The sequence below is a fragment of the Nomascus leucogenys genome, chromosome 15 (assembly GCF_006542625.1).
Source record: "Nomascus leucogenys isolate Asia chromosome 15, Asia_NLE_v1, whole genome shotgun sequence".
In the NCBI taxonomy this organism is placed as follows: domain Eukaryota; kingdom Metazoa; phylum Chordata; class Mammalia; order Primates; family Hylobatidae; genus Nomascus; species Nomascus leucogenys.
In genome coordinates, this window is record NC_044395.1 from 80,092,806 (window position 1) to 80,107,743 (window position 14,938).

General features: G+C 42.8%; 1 pseudogene; it reads right to left on the minus strand.

Annotated features, from left to right (window-relative positions):
• Positions 1-7,355: 7,355 nt before the first annotated feature.
• Positions 7,356-8,434, minus strand: LOC100583312 (annotated as a pseudogene).
• Between the last annotated feature and the right edge of the window lie 6,504 nt (positions 8,435-14,938).

A 14,938-nucleotide genomic window follows, 5' to 3' on the forward strand; every position in this document is an offset into this window, starting at 1 on the left:
AGGCTGGAGTGCAGTGGTGCCATCTCAGCTCACTACAACCTCCACCTCCCGGGTTCAAGCGATTCTCCTGCCTCAGCATCCCGAGTAGCTGGGATTACAGGCATATGCCACCACACTCGGCTAATGTTTTTGTATTTTTAGTAGAGATGGAGTTTCACCACGTTAGCCAGGTTGGTCTCGATTTCCTGACCTCGTGATCCGCCCACCTCAGCCTCCCAAAATGTTGGGATTACAGGCGTAAGCCAGCTTTAATTTCCCTAGAATGAGTGACTTTCAGCCAGTGTTTCTGCATTGACTTGTTTTCTGGCTGGAGGCTCTTTTGCCTGCCGGTGTGAGCAGGATCGACACATGTATTCCTCTTCCCTCCTCCTTGCTCCTTCTCACTGCTGTCGTTTCTGAAGCTGCAGTCAATGAGTCTTCCTCGGGAGCTGTTCTGCAGCTTTAACAGTTAGGCAAGTCTAATCTTTTTGTTCGCAGCCACCTTGGGCAATTGGCTACTGAATATGCTGCCTCTGCTAGCCTTCCCTGCTTGCTGGGAGAATTAAGTTCCCTCCTCCCCAGCTCCTCTGATACTGAGTAGCAGAGCACATGGTGGCTAACACATCCTCATGACATAATCCCTGCCCTTTGGCAAGGTCAAACATTGCTTTGCTCTTTGATACCTGCAGACCAAATGCCATAATTACCTTTTTGTCTTGATAGTAACTGGTATTAGGTTTTGACTTCTTGCTTTTTCCTCAAAGTCAAGGCTATTTGGCTGTCACGGGGCTACCCATCCTAAGCCAGTAGAATCTGAAATGAACTTTCTTTGCTTAGTTGCTGTCACTGCAAGTAGCAGCTCTGTGAGAATGGCCTTCCCAGCTTGTAGCTGTCACCTCAGCCCTTCCCAGGGCCTTGGCTTGTCAGGGGAAGAAGGTTTATGTGTGGTATTGTATTAGGCCGTTCTTGTGTTGCTATAAATACCTGAGACTGGGTAGTTTATAAAAAGAGGTTTAATTGTCTCACTGTTATGCAGGCTGTACATAGTGCCGACATTGCTAGGCTTCTGGGTAGGTCTCAGGGAGCTTTAACTTATGGCAGAAGGTGAAGTGGAAGCAGGCACATCACATGGCGAAATCAGGAGCAAGAGAGAGAATAGGTAGGGGCGGTGGGGGGGAGGTTAGGTGCCACACACTATTAAATGACCATATCTCATGAGAACTCACTATCACAAAGATATCACCAAGCCATAAAGGATCCCACCCCCCTGACCCAAACATCTCCCACCAGGCCCCACCTCCAGCATTGGGGATTACAATTCAATTTGAGATTTGGGTGGGAACAAATATCCAAACTATATCAGGTATCAATGATCCTTTTCTTGCTGAGTTTTTCTCACTGGTTAGCAATGAAGAAGACAAAGTTAATGGCGTGTGTGTGTGTGTGTGTGTATGCACATGCAGAAATAAATACACCCATTCACTAGTAAACAAATAAGAATCAGAATGCAGTGTCATTTAGTTGGTGAACTTCTACTCATCTTTTGAGGTCCAGACCAGGGGCCACCTCCTCTGTGAATGATGAACTGATGCTTAGACTTTTTGTCCTTGTCCTGCTCCTGGTGTGGGCATTGACTATAACTGTTAACGTCCCTATATGGTAATATATCTCTCTACAAGCTTGTTTCTTACTCAACTATGGACTCCTTGAGATCAGAGACTAAATCTTCAGTATCTTCATTTTCCGATTGTTTGGGAGAGAGCCTAGCACAATAGGAGTTTAATAAATGTTTGTTGAATGAATGCATGAAGTGGTGGGTAGATGCCCCTTGTGTGTCTGGGTAAGCCATTGTGCCAGCTTATTCTCTTAGTGGTTACAGCCAAAGCTGAATGTCATCCATCAAATGGATTCTGACTTGCAAACACTAAAAAAGCACATTATGATGAATGTCACTTGCTCAGCCAAACCCCATTACAAAAGGCCAGTGGACCGCAAATATAACAGCCTCTAAACCTGAACTGGGCAAACAACCCTTCTGCTTGGAACCTAAACTGAACCGAGTATCTGTCATCTATTGAAATTTCCAACTGAGCTAAAATTGTTCCCTGCCTCCCTGAACCATCCCCTCCGATGCCTCTTGGCCAAATTTTACTTGGTAAACTAGTTGCAATAGGAATCAAACCTATATTTTATTCCAGAACAAAATAAGGAGTTTAAAAATATTTCCATTCCTGCATAAACCAATGCTTCATTTCATTGGCATTCTGCCCTCCTGTGAGTCTGGTTATCTTATGGATCAAATAATGCATCATTTGACAAGTTATGATGGCCATGGAAGTGGGCAGGACTACTCTCTTGTTTTCAGAAGACAGATCTAAAACCACCTGCCCTTGTCCCTGACACCAGGTTTGGTGTCACCAGGTGAGGGTGGTTAATTCCTCATCATCTCAAATGCCCCCATCCACAGGGAGCTTCACTGTTTCCAGGGCATATTCAGAGCCATTCTCTCACTCGGTCCCAAAAATGGCCCTGTGAGCTGGGTGGCCCAGGATATTACCCCATTTTAGAGATGAGGACCTGGAGACCAAGAGAGGAGGTCACACGCACTTGTCCAAGTGCTAGCGACAAGAATCAAACTTTATTTTGGGGGATTCCAGCTCGATTTCTCTTACTTCAATGACTCAACCATGCCCTCTGAGCACCCAGCCTGCTGCTCAATAGCACATGTATAATTTGGTTCCCCAAATATCTTCCCCAAGTGAATGTGTGCTCCATGTTAAAGAAAACTGTTTAATGGAGGACCGTTTTGTCTTGTGCCAATTCCTCACTTTTCTGCCCTCCACTGCCAATGCAAGAAAAACCGTGGTTATTTAAAAGTCAGGTTTATTAAAGTGTAATTTACACAAAATAAAGTACAATTGGATGGGTTCTGAAAAAAGCATACACTCCTGGAATGATCACCAATCTAGATAAAATATTTTCATCACCCCAAAAAGTTCCACTGGGCCCCTTTGCAGCCCTCCTTCCCTACTCACAAGCACACTGAGGTAAATGAATACCAGCTACTTAATACAGTTAATTGTAATGTCTAGTAACTAGAACTCAGTCCAAGTAATACAAGAAAGAAACCAGTCATTTAATCTACCAAACACAAAATATACCTTGCAGCATTTACTGGGGATGATTTAAAGTCTTTCTTTACAACTTCAGGGCCTTTTTGCTTTCTTGGTTGGGTCCAACATCCACGGAATTTAAGACATATTCATCCTTTAAGGGAGTGAAGTCACAAAAAAGGATATTTATATTAGAGAATTTTTTTTCACAACCATACTCCAAGGGCCCCATCACACATCTACTGAAACTTCCAAAGCTCTTGTAAAAGATGCCCTAGGCTGAAAAGAAATGCTACCTCTATAGTCTTACAAAGTCCACAAGACTTTGGGCACATTAGGCTTCTGAAGAGTGTTAATTTTTGCTAACTAAAATGACAAAATGATGAAATACATAGGATTTGTTTTACTCTCCCCTGTTTGTTACTTGAGCACAGTTAGAATAAGAGCAAAATAAGCTTGACAGATCCCCCCAAATAACTGGTACCCTACTGTGTTTGAAGTATTTTCGACCTTCACCAGGGTGCTCTAGACTAAAAAAACATTTACATGAAATGGTAGCTTTAGCTGATAATTCAGTAGATACTTGTAACAGTCCTGGTCCAAATGAAAGCACTGAAATTCAGGTAACTTTATTTAAATTCAAAAACAATTCTTAAAATTGCATTTAGAGTCAAGACCTTTTTGTATTATAAAAATCACAAGACGTATTTCTAAGTAAGGCAAAAGTAGTTCTAGGTTAACAAGACCAGATTTGACTTTAGACTTTATTCTTTAAACAACTTATAGAGGATACAAAACCACACAACTACATGGAAACTGAAGAACCTGCTCCTGAATGACTACTGGGTAAATAATGAAATTAAGGCAGAAATAAGTAAGTTCTTTGGAACCAATGAGAATAAAGACACAACGTACCAGAATCTTTGGGACACAGCTAAAGCAGTGTTAAAAGGGAAATTTATAGCACTAAATTCCCTTATCAGAAAACAGGAAAGATCCAAAATCGATACCCTAACATCACAATTAAAAGAACTAGAGAAGCAGGAGCAAACAAATTCAAAAGCTAGCAGAAGACAAGAAATAACTAAGATCAGAGCAGAACTGAAGGAGATAGATATATGAAAAACCCTTCAAAAAAACCAGTGAATCCAAGAGCTGTTTTTTTGAAAAGATTAACAAAATAGATAGACCACTAGCCAGACTAATAAAGAAGAAGAGAGAGAAGAATCAAATAGACACAATAAACATGATAAAGGGGATATCACCACTGATCCCACAGAAACACAAACTACCATCAGAGAATACTATAAACACCTCTATGCAAATAAACTAGGAAACCTAGAAGAAATGGATAAATTCCTGGACACATACAGCCTCCCAAGACTAAACCAGGAAGAAGTCAAATCCCTTACTAGACCAAAAACAAGTTCTGAAATTCAGGCAGTAATTTATAGCCTACCAACCAAAAAAAGTCCAGGACCAGACGGATTCACAGCTGAATTCTACCAGAGGTACAAAGAGGAGCTGGTACCATACCTTCTGAAACTATTCCAAACAATAGAAAAAGAGGGACTCTTCCCTAACTCATTTTATGAGGCCAGCATCATCCTGATACCAAAACCTGGCAGAGACACAACAGAAAAAGACAATTTCAAGCCAATATTCCTGATGAACACTGATGTGAAAATCCTCAATAAAATACTGGCAAACTGAATCCAGCAGCACATCAAAAAGCTTATCCACCACGACCAAGCCAGCTTCATCCCTGGGATGCAAGGCTGGTTCAACATACACAAGTCAATAAACGTAATCCATCACATAAACAGAACCAATGACAAAAACCAGATGATTATCTCAATAGATGCAGAAAAGGCCTTTGATAAAATTCAACACTCCTTCATGCTGAAAACACTTAATAAACTAGATGTTGATGGACTATATCTCAAAATAATAAGAACTATTTATGACAAACCCACAACCAATATCATACTGAATGGGCAAAAGCTGGAAGCATTCCCTTTGGAAACCAGCACAAGACAAGGATGCCCTCTCTCACCACTCCTACTCAACATAGTATTGGAAGTTCTGACCAGGGCAATCAGGCAAGAGAAAGAAATAAAGCGTATTCAAATAGGAAGAGAGGAAGTCAAATTGTCTCTCTTTGCAGATGACATTATTGTATATTTAGAAAACCCCATCGTCTCAGCTCAAAAACTCCTTAAGCTGATAAGCAACTTCAGCAAAGTCTCAGAATAAAAAATCAATGTGCAAAAATCACAAGCATTCCTATACACCAATAATAGACAAACAGCCAAATTATGAGTGAACTCCCATTCACAATTGCTACAAAGAGAATACCTAGGAATACAACTTACAAGGTGTGTGAATGAACTCTTTTGGGAGAACTACAAACCACTGCCCAAGGAAATAAGAGAGGACACAAATGGAAAAAAATTCCATGCTCATGGATTGGAAGCATCAATATTGTTAAAATGGCCATACTGCCCAAAGTAATTTATAGATTCAATGCTATTCCCATCAAGTTACCATTGCCTTTCTTCACAGAATTAGAAAAAACTACTTTAACTTTCATATGGAACCAAAAAAGAGCCTGCATAGCCAAGACAATCCTAAGCAAAAAGAACAAAGCTGGAGGCATCATGCTACCTGACTTCAAACTATACTACAAGGCTACAGTAGCCATAACAGCATGGTACTGGGACCAAAACCGATATATAGACCAATGGAACAGAACAGAGGCCTCAGAAACAACACCACACGTCTACAACCAACTGATCTTCAACAAACCTGACAAAAACAAGCAATGGGGAAAGGATTCCCTACTTAATAAATGGTGCTGGGAAAACTGGCTAGCCATGTGGAGAAAACAGAAACTGGACCCTTTCCTTACACCCTTATACAAAAATTAATGCAAGATGGATTAAAGACTTAAACGTAAAATGCAAAACCATAAAAAACCCTAGAAGAAAACCTAGGCAATACCATTCAGGATATAGGCATGGGGAAAGACTTCATGACTAAAACACCAAAAGCAATTGCAACCAAAGCCAAAATTGACAAACGAGATCTAATTAAACTAAAGAGCTTCTGCACAGCAAAAGAAGCTATTATCAGAGTGAACAGGCAACCTACAGAATGGAAGAAAATTTTTGCAATCTACTCATCTGACAAAGGGCTAATATCCAGAATCTACAAAGAACTCAAACAAATTTACAAGAAAACACAACCCCATCAAAAGGTGGGTGAAGGATATGAACAGACACTTCTCAAAAGAAGACGTTTACGTGGCCAAAAAACATGAAAAAAAGCTCATCATCTCTGGTCATTAGAGATTGCAAGCCAAAACCACTATGCGATACCATCTCATGCCAGTTAAAATGGCAATCATTAAAAAGTCAGGAAACAGCAGATGCTGGAGAGGATGTGGAGAAATAGGAACGCATTTACAATGTTGGTGGGAGTGTACATTAGTTCATCCATTGTGGAAGACACTGTGGTGATTCCTCAAGTATCTAGAACCAGAAATACCATTTGACACAGCAGTCCCATTACTGGGTGTATAACCAAAGGATTATAAATCATTCTACTATAAAGACACATGCACGCGTATGTTTATTGCAGCACTGTTCACAATAGCAAAGACGGAACCAACCCAAATGCCTATCAGTGATAGACTGGATAAAGAAAATGTGGCACATATACACCACGAAATACTATGCAGCCAGAAAAAAGGATGAGTTCTTGTCCTTTGCAGGGACATGGATGAAGTTGGAAACCTTTATCCTAAGCAAACTAACACAGGAACAGAAAAGCAAACACCGCATGTTCTCACTCATAAGTGGGAGTTGAACAATGAGAACACACGGACACAGGGAGGGGAACATCACACACTGGGGCCTGTTGGGGGGTTGGGGGAAGCGAGGAAGAGCATTAGGACAAATACCTAATGCTTGCGTGGCTTAAAATCTAGATGACAGGTTGATGGGTGCAGCAAACCACCATGGCACATATATACCTATGTAACAAACCTGCATGTTCTGCACAAGTATCCCAGAACTTAAAGTATAATAATAAAAAAAGAAATTATAGAGAATAGAGAAAAATAGGTTATTTACAGAAAATTATACTTACATATGTACTCAGAAGCATAAATTTGGTGACAGAAAAGACTTTATTATATACTGGCATCCCAGAAGCAGTTCTGAAAGAGCTTAGTTTTATTTTCTTGAATTTTAAGAATGCCTAAGATCCTTCTTCATTTTCAATATTGGGAGGCAGGTAGTATTTACTTTAAATGTCCCATATTGCCCGGGCATGGTGGCTTATGCCTGTAATCCGAACACTTTGGGAGGTCAAGGGGGACGGCTCACCTGCGGTCAGGAGTTCAAGACCAGCCTGACCAACATGGTGAAACTCTGTCTCTAAAAATACAAAATTAGTCGGGCATGGTGGCACATGCCTGTAGTCCCAGCTCCTCAGGAGGCTGAGGCAGGAGAATCACTTGAACCTGGGAGGCAGAGGTTGCAGAGTGCCAAAGCACTCCAGCCTGGGTGACAGAGCGAGACTCTGTTTCAAAAAAAAAAAAAAAAGTCCCATATTAGCAGTGTTATACTCTACAAGGGGTACGTCTGCAGACACACCGAGTGTCACTGTAGAAGAGCGTGGAGTGGCTTTTGTGAAGAAGTTCAGGTACATCAGTGCAAAAGTTAGCTGAACTAGTTCATTCATCTCTATGGCAACAGCTTCCTTCTCTTTATCAACATTACTTATTTGTGACAATTTAATGTTTCCATTTGCAAGTTCTCCAGTTGCAGAAAATTTCACTCCATCTTTTGCACAGGAAATTACAAAAACATCTCCAATATGACTGAGATCTCGGCATATGCATGCAAATTCACCAGCAGGCATCTTTACTACACAGCTGTACTCTTGTTCTGGAATTCCAAGTTGTTCAACATCCAAATCCATTAGCTTCATTTTATAATCTGAAACTTTCTCCTGATTTAGTGCTTCAAATACTAGTGCTAAGTTGTCTGCATTATCTTCAGCTCCTAACGTCACGATATCTTCATTGCCAGCACAGTTTAGTATTTTGAACATACTGGTTAGGTTCATGCCTACGGCCAGGTTGTAGTCGCAGCAGCACGTGTTGAAGCCCTTGGAGCAGTGGGTGAGCTGCCCCGAGGAGATGCAGAACGAGTCTATGCTGTGCATATTCAGCTGCTTAAGCTAATGTCCCGGCAGGCCTCACTGATGAGGTCCTCGAGGGCCTCCAACACATTCTTCAGGATGGAGCCCTGGACCAGGCATACCTCGAACATGGTGGAGTCACAATGACACGGCTACAGGAAGGTGCGAAGGAAGAAGGTCTAGCCAGTTTTGGCTTTATGAAGCTCAGAGCAAGTGGGCAAATGCAGTGGGAAGAGGCTGAGACCTCAAAAGATGTTGACAAGTCCACTATGCCTGCAACTGTTTAATCAAGTCTTGGTTTTTTAATGAAGAACTGGGGCGGGTTCAGGAGCACGAGTGGTGGAATTCACAGATTGCTATCCTCAGAATACCTTCCTGGCAGAAACCCAGGAGCCATGCTGGGAACCACACCCACTCCACCTCCTGCTCTTGCAGTTTCTGCTGGCATCACTGGAGACAGTGGAGACTTGTCCGCTCTGGCAGGGATTGGACATGCCTCCAGTGGGTTGTCGCTCCAGAAAGCAGAGAGCAAAGGAAGCCTCTGGCTAGGCTGTCACCAGCCCCTGAGTGGATGCATCATGCCCAGGGATTGGCAGTGAGTCATTGAAGCCCCAGGCTGGTGGTAGCCAACTTCCTTGAAGCCTTTACCTTGCATATTGCTGAGTGGCACTATTGTAGGCAGGAGAGGAGGGCCAGAGAGGCATAAAGGCTGTCTGCCCCCAAGCTTCTTCCTGGGAGGCCTGCAGGTACCTAAAGTGTCAGAAAAGCCATTAGTGCTTCCTCCCCAGGTGTCCCCGAGTGTCCCCAGTGGTCTGAGAGATGATCTTAGGAGTCACTTGGAGGACTATTGGGTTATAAATGTAATAGTCATTCATTTTAATGTCTCTTCTATTTATGGCAAGTCATATAGGTTTTCAATCAGTGGTCGTAATGGTTTTTTAAAAATAATGTTAAAAAAGTGAATCTGTTTAAGGGAAGCAGCACAGCATAGTAGTTAAGAGAATGAACTCTGAAGACGGATGCATGGTCAGACTCCCAGCACCACACTTACCAGCTATGGGACAGTGGGTAAGTACTTCACTGTGCTGCAGTTTCCTTATCTTTAAGGAATAATAGTATTACCCACTTCATGAGTCAGTTCATGTAAGCACTTACAACATGTCCCAGCTCACACTAAGCATCACATAGGTAACTGTCAAATAAAATGCAGTGAATCAAGGTGGTAGGGGAGTACAGGGCAAACGTAATGAGCATGGGTCTAGGACAAGAGAAGGTTGTAGGAACGTTTGTCTTCTGCAATTCTTGCTGTGACAGTTGGGGGCCCAGGGCCCAGGGCCCAGGGCCCAGGGAGCAGAAGGGCTGTATCCAAAGTCATAAACTGACATAGCATGGCAAGGCAGAATGAAATCCCTGCTCACTTGACTCACTATCAACTATAGGGCTGCAGAGGTGGCCACTTCTATGGAGAAAGCAATTTGTCCCATGGGCCACTCAAAATGGCAAACATAGTCTTCAACAGAGGTGACACAGACATTACCTCGGAGGCAGCCTTGCCATCGCTGACCCCTCAGATGGATGCAGTTTCCCATAGCTCCTACTTGCTGATGAGATGGCCATGGCCATAAAGCAGTCTTCCAGAGTCTGTCCCAGGTAGATCTCAGGCCTCCATATGCCAGGTCCAGGCCATAGAGGTCATGGCCGGAGCCTCAGGACCTACAACAGAGCTGGCCCAGGGAAGCATCTGAAGGAATGTTTGATGACTCACCGAATGAATGAATGAATGAATGAATGAATAAACATCCCCATTACATGGATCAGCTGATCAGCTAAGCAGAGGATAGGCATGTGCCCAAGGGCCCTTTTGGTGCAGTGTGTGTTGTTCTTTCTGTGGGTGAGGCTGTTGAGGTATGTGTCTGCAGAATGTGCTAGCGTAGTGCTGGATGTGTCACACACAAGGCCATGCCCTACACTTGTGCAAGTTTTCTGTGACCTCTGGGATCTGAAAGATCAGTATTTCCTAGAGCTGAGCAACAGTGAGGTTAGGGGAGTTTGAAGGAGGGAATGGAGGTGTGACATTTCTGGGGCCCAGGACCCAGGGAAGTAAGAAAGATGGTGTTTATGAAGGCACTTAGCTGCAAGGGTGAAGCCCTATAGGCAGGTTTAGGGCTTAATGACTATAATCACTTTGGCATGAGCAGCTGACATGGGCATCTCGCTCTACAGTTTACCTAAAGCACTGCCACTCCAGTTTCATCACTGGCTCCTCAGAACTGCATGAGAGCAGAGCAGTTATTGCAGTTTCTATTTAAAAACAAGGCCTGCTAAATGGCAAAGCTGGATAGAATCAGCTCCCCTGAGCCCATGTCCAGTATGATCTCAAGCCAGGCTGCCTTCTGATTGTGTATATCCCAGTAACCAATCCTGGCCATGACATGGTGCTTAGCACATGATTCTCATCCCCTACCTCCAGGATTGTTTGCTGATGAGTCAGTGACCAAATGAATAGTGCAAAGGAGAGACAAGAGACCTGGGGTGAGGGCAAAGAGTGTCAGGTCGGAGCTGAAGAGCGCAGGAGGAAGAAAGGGCTGGAAGGAATTCTCTGAAGATGAGCTGCTTCTTTCATGACTATGTTGGCCAAGCCAGGTTTCGGCTCAAGCCTCTCCTTGCTTTTAATTTATCAGAAAATTTGTCATTGGTTCCCTAAATATTGAGAATAAATCCAGAGTTCTCACCATGGGCCACAAGGTGCCATTGAGCTGGCTGCCCACTGTCTTCTCTCTTCCACTCTGTAGCCCCTGGAATGTCACTTCATTGGCCTTTTGCCATTTCTAAAACATTCCAGCACAATTAGGCCTCAGGGCTTTTGCACTTGCTGTTCCCTCTGCCTGATATGCCTTTCCCCTGCTGTCTACCTCAAATGTACCTCCTCAGAGAGGCCCTCTCTGCCACCTTGCCCCCTTGGCCTGCCTTGTTTTTCTCCATAACACTGATCACTCCTTGGCATTTTATTGTATATGCATTTCTATCTATCTACTGGAAATGAAGCATCACAAGACCAGAGATCTTTGCCTGCTTTGTTCATTGCTGTATGCCCAGTGCCTAGCACAATGACTCGCATTTATTAGGTACATTAGGCATATTAGATACAAATTAAATGTATTTGAATGAGTTAATGTGGTTTGAAGCTTTTACCTCTCTGAAGCTTCTAGGTGTGCTACTTTCACAGGAAGAGCAATCCTGGCCTAGGATGCTAGTGCCTACAAAGTGGCAGAGCTTGTACTTTATTAGATTCACTATATCCTTAGAAAAGAGGAGGCATGTTGGATAAGATGCAGCCCCAGCCCCCCAGCCTCTGCCAAAACCAACGTATCCCAGTCTGAAGCAGATTCTAGTTGAGCTGGATGGTGGACTGGTAGACCAGCATCCGTCTGGCCAGAGCAGACATGGATGGCGGGACTGGGAAAGGTCGGGACTGAGAATGGCTGAGATCAGGACATCAGGGGTCAAAGATCAAGACAGGGATCTGGGGCTGGGGCTAGGGCTGGGAAGAGCCAATGGGTCCTTGGTGGGCATTTAGGGGAGCTGGGTAGTTGATATAGTTTGGCTGCGTCCCTACCCAAATTTCATCTTGAATTGTAGCTCCCATAATCCCCATGTGTCATGGGAGGGACCCAGTGGGAGATAATTGAATCATGGAGGCAGTTTCACCCATACTGTTCTCGTGGTAGTGAATAAGTCTCACAAAATCTGATGGTTTTATAAGGGGAAACCCCTTTCACCTGGCTCTCATTCTCTCTTGCCTGCTGCCATGTATGGTGTGCCTTTGGCCTTCTGCCATGATTGTGAGGCCTCCCCAGCCACATGGAACTGTGAGTCCATTAAACTTCTTTTTCTTTAAAAATTACCCATCTCAGGTGTGTTTTTATCAGCAGCATGAAAACGGACTAATAGAGTAGCCAACGTGTCTGAAATGATAATATGGGCCCAGTTCAGGTGGCTTCTTGTAAGCTATTGATACTTAGGACTTCTCTGCTGGCCCTACCTGCGCATGAAAGGTCCATTTCTTGGCAGGATAAACGACAACAATATTGTAATATGTAAAGATCCTACATATCTGTTATCTCATAACAAGCATGTGTAGTATGTTTATTCATTTAGCCAACAAATGTGTGTTGATCCCGTGTAAGAACCAGGCACTGTAGACGTTGCCTCAGTCACTGTCTTAGTCCATTTGTGTTGCTATGGACTCACATATACCTGAGCCTGGATGATTTATAAAGAAAAGAAGTTCATTTGGCTGACAGTTCTGCAGGCTGTACAAGAAACATGGAGCTGGCATCTGTTGATGGCTTCTGATGAAGATCTCAGGCTGTCTCCACTCACTGCAGAAAGGGAAGGGGAACTGGTGTGTGCAGAGATCATGTGGTGAGACAGGAAGCAAGGGAGATGAGGGAGGTGCCAGGCTTTTTATAACAATCAGTGCTCCTGGGAACTAACAGAGAACTCATTACCTCAAGGGGGCACCAAACCATTCATGAAGGATCCATCCCCATGACCCAAACACCTCCCATTAGGCCCCACCTCCAACACTGGAGATCAAATTTCAACATGAGGTTTGGGGGACAAACATCCAAACTATAGCAGTCACATATAGGAAATCTCTACATTTATAGGGGTAACTAACACTCCTGCAACAAAATAGATGATGGTTTACTAAAATACATCAGTTGCTTTATCATCAGTGCTAAGAATAGTGGTTATTACATGGTAGATGCTCAATTAATATTTTTGAATTGCTGGATTAATATGTAGGTTAATGACTTCACCCATTTACTGAACAAGGAAGTAGCCCAGAAAAATCAGATTTGGAAATCTGGCTCAGGGTGGTTTTGCTCTTGAGACCAAATGGTTCTCTCTGATTCTAAGGACTTTGAAGCTTTACAGACTTGGTATTAATACATTTCTAAACTAAAAATGCCAAAAAATATTGTGGGGAAGTGGTTAAAAGCTGCCAGCTTTTCATTTTTCCAAGTAAGGAGATGGAGAAAGATATTACCAACAATTGTTATTTCATAAAAGGGCATTTAAACACTTCAGTTGTGTGAAGGGTGATCCTAGAATTTTAAATCATTGGATACATATTGGTTCTATGAAAAAGTTACTACATTGTTTTAATTTTTTTCCCATTTCACTGAGGATTGGGGTAAACTTCACTGATCCACAGTTGAGACAGGTCCAGGCTCAGATGAGCATTTGGGAGCCTCTGGCCTGGAGGAACCAGTCACTTAAGTTCTTTCCTCTCTCTTTGTCTCTCTTTTTAGCCCTCTTCTCTTTCTTCTTCCTTTCTCACCTCTTACATACAGACACACTTAGACACACTGAGGCACATTTCAAAGCTCCAAAGAGAAGCAGACCATGTATCAGAGTTAGACCTCCGGTGGGGAAGAAAGACAACCTCTCCTGTTCTGAGCACTGCTTTCCCAACTCTAAAAAGAAAAGGAGAAGGGAGTAGGGGTGAAGGGGAGGAGAATCTTCCCTACCTTCCCATCAGCCTTCTTTATTATATCTGTTCAAAGTGAAAAAAATGGTTTTAAACTCTCAGTGTTAGTTTATGACTCCTATTAATCACATGTAATAACCCTCCCAATTATTAAATTATGGAGACATGTGTTTCCTCAGCCAAACAGACTAATTATTTACTGAAATGAATTAACATATAGAAAAGCCTCAGTTCTATGGAGGCTGAAACTTTGCATAATGAGTTTATCAGCCTTAAAAGCAGCCCAGATGAGCTTTTTTTTTTTTTTTTTTTTTTTTTTTTTTTTTTTTTTTTTTTTTTTTGGTGAAATAAATACACTGATTATAGTGAAGCTTATCCGTGCTGGCATCTTGCCATTTGCTATTTCTTTAATAAACACCGGTCGAGTTGTGTATCTGTTTTCAGTTTCATTTATCAAGGTTCCCCTTTGCAATTAACAGCTGTGGTAGAGGTGGGGTGTGGGTGGGAAAGACATGTTCTTACCAGCCTCCCCCTCCAGGTCCCCAAAGTTGCTCATCTGGGGCTCTCTTTGTCTTTTAATAGGCTTGCCAATCAGCTGACTGCAGCAGCAGCAGCAGCAGCGATGCACAGATCTGATCTGCGTTGGCAATATACTTGTCATTCGGACATGCCTCTCCAGGACACCAGCCTTAGCAGGAAGGGGAGCCAATCAAGGGGAAACAATTATGCAAATTAAAAATGTAAACTCTCTGGAGCCCCTGCCACAACCTGGTAAGAGGATAAAGGTCTGCTTTCCATTCCTTTCTCTAGTGACAGCAAGCTCTCTTCCCACATATCTTCCAGGGAGATTCCTAAGTCATTTAAGCATCTGCAAAATGGCCCCATGGACACGTGGTTTGGAATGAGGATTTATGGGTAATTATATCTAAAAAACTCTTATTTTTCATGGTACTCATGAAGCCACTCAGTCTCCTACATTTTTTTATCTAGTGATTTAGGGACTGTGTCAAATGTTCACCAAAGGGTATTCAGATCATTCATTCATTCAACAAGCATTTACTAATGTATATTTCAAAATAGCTGAGAGTAGATTTTAAATGTTCACACTCCTCCCAAAACGATAAGTATGTGAGGT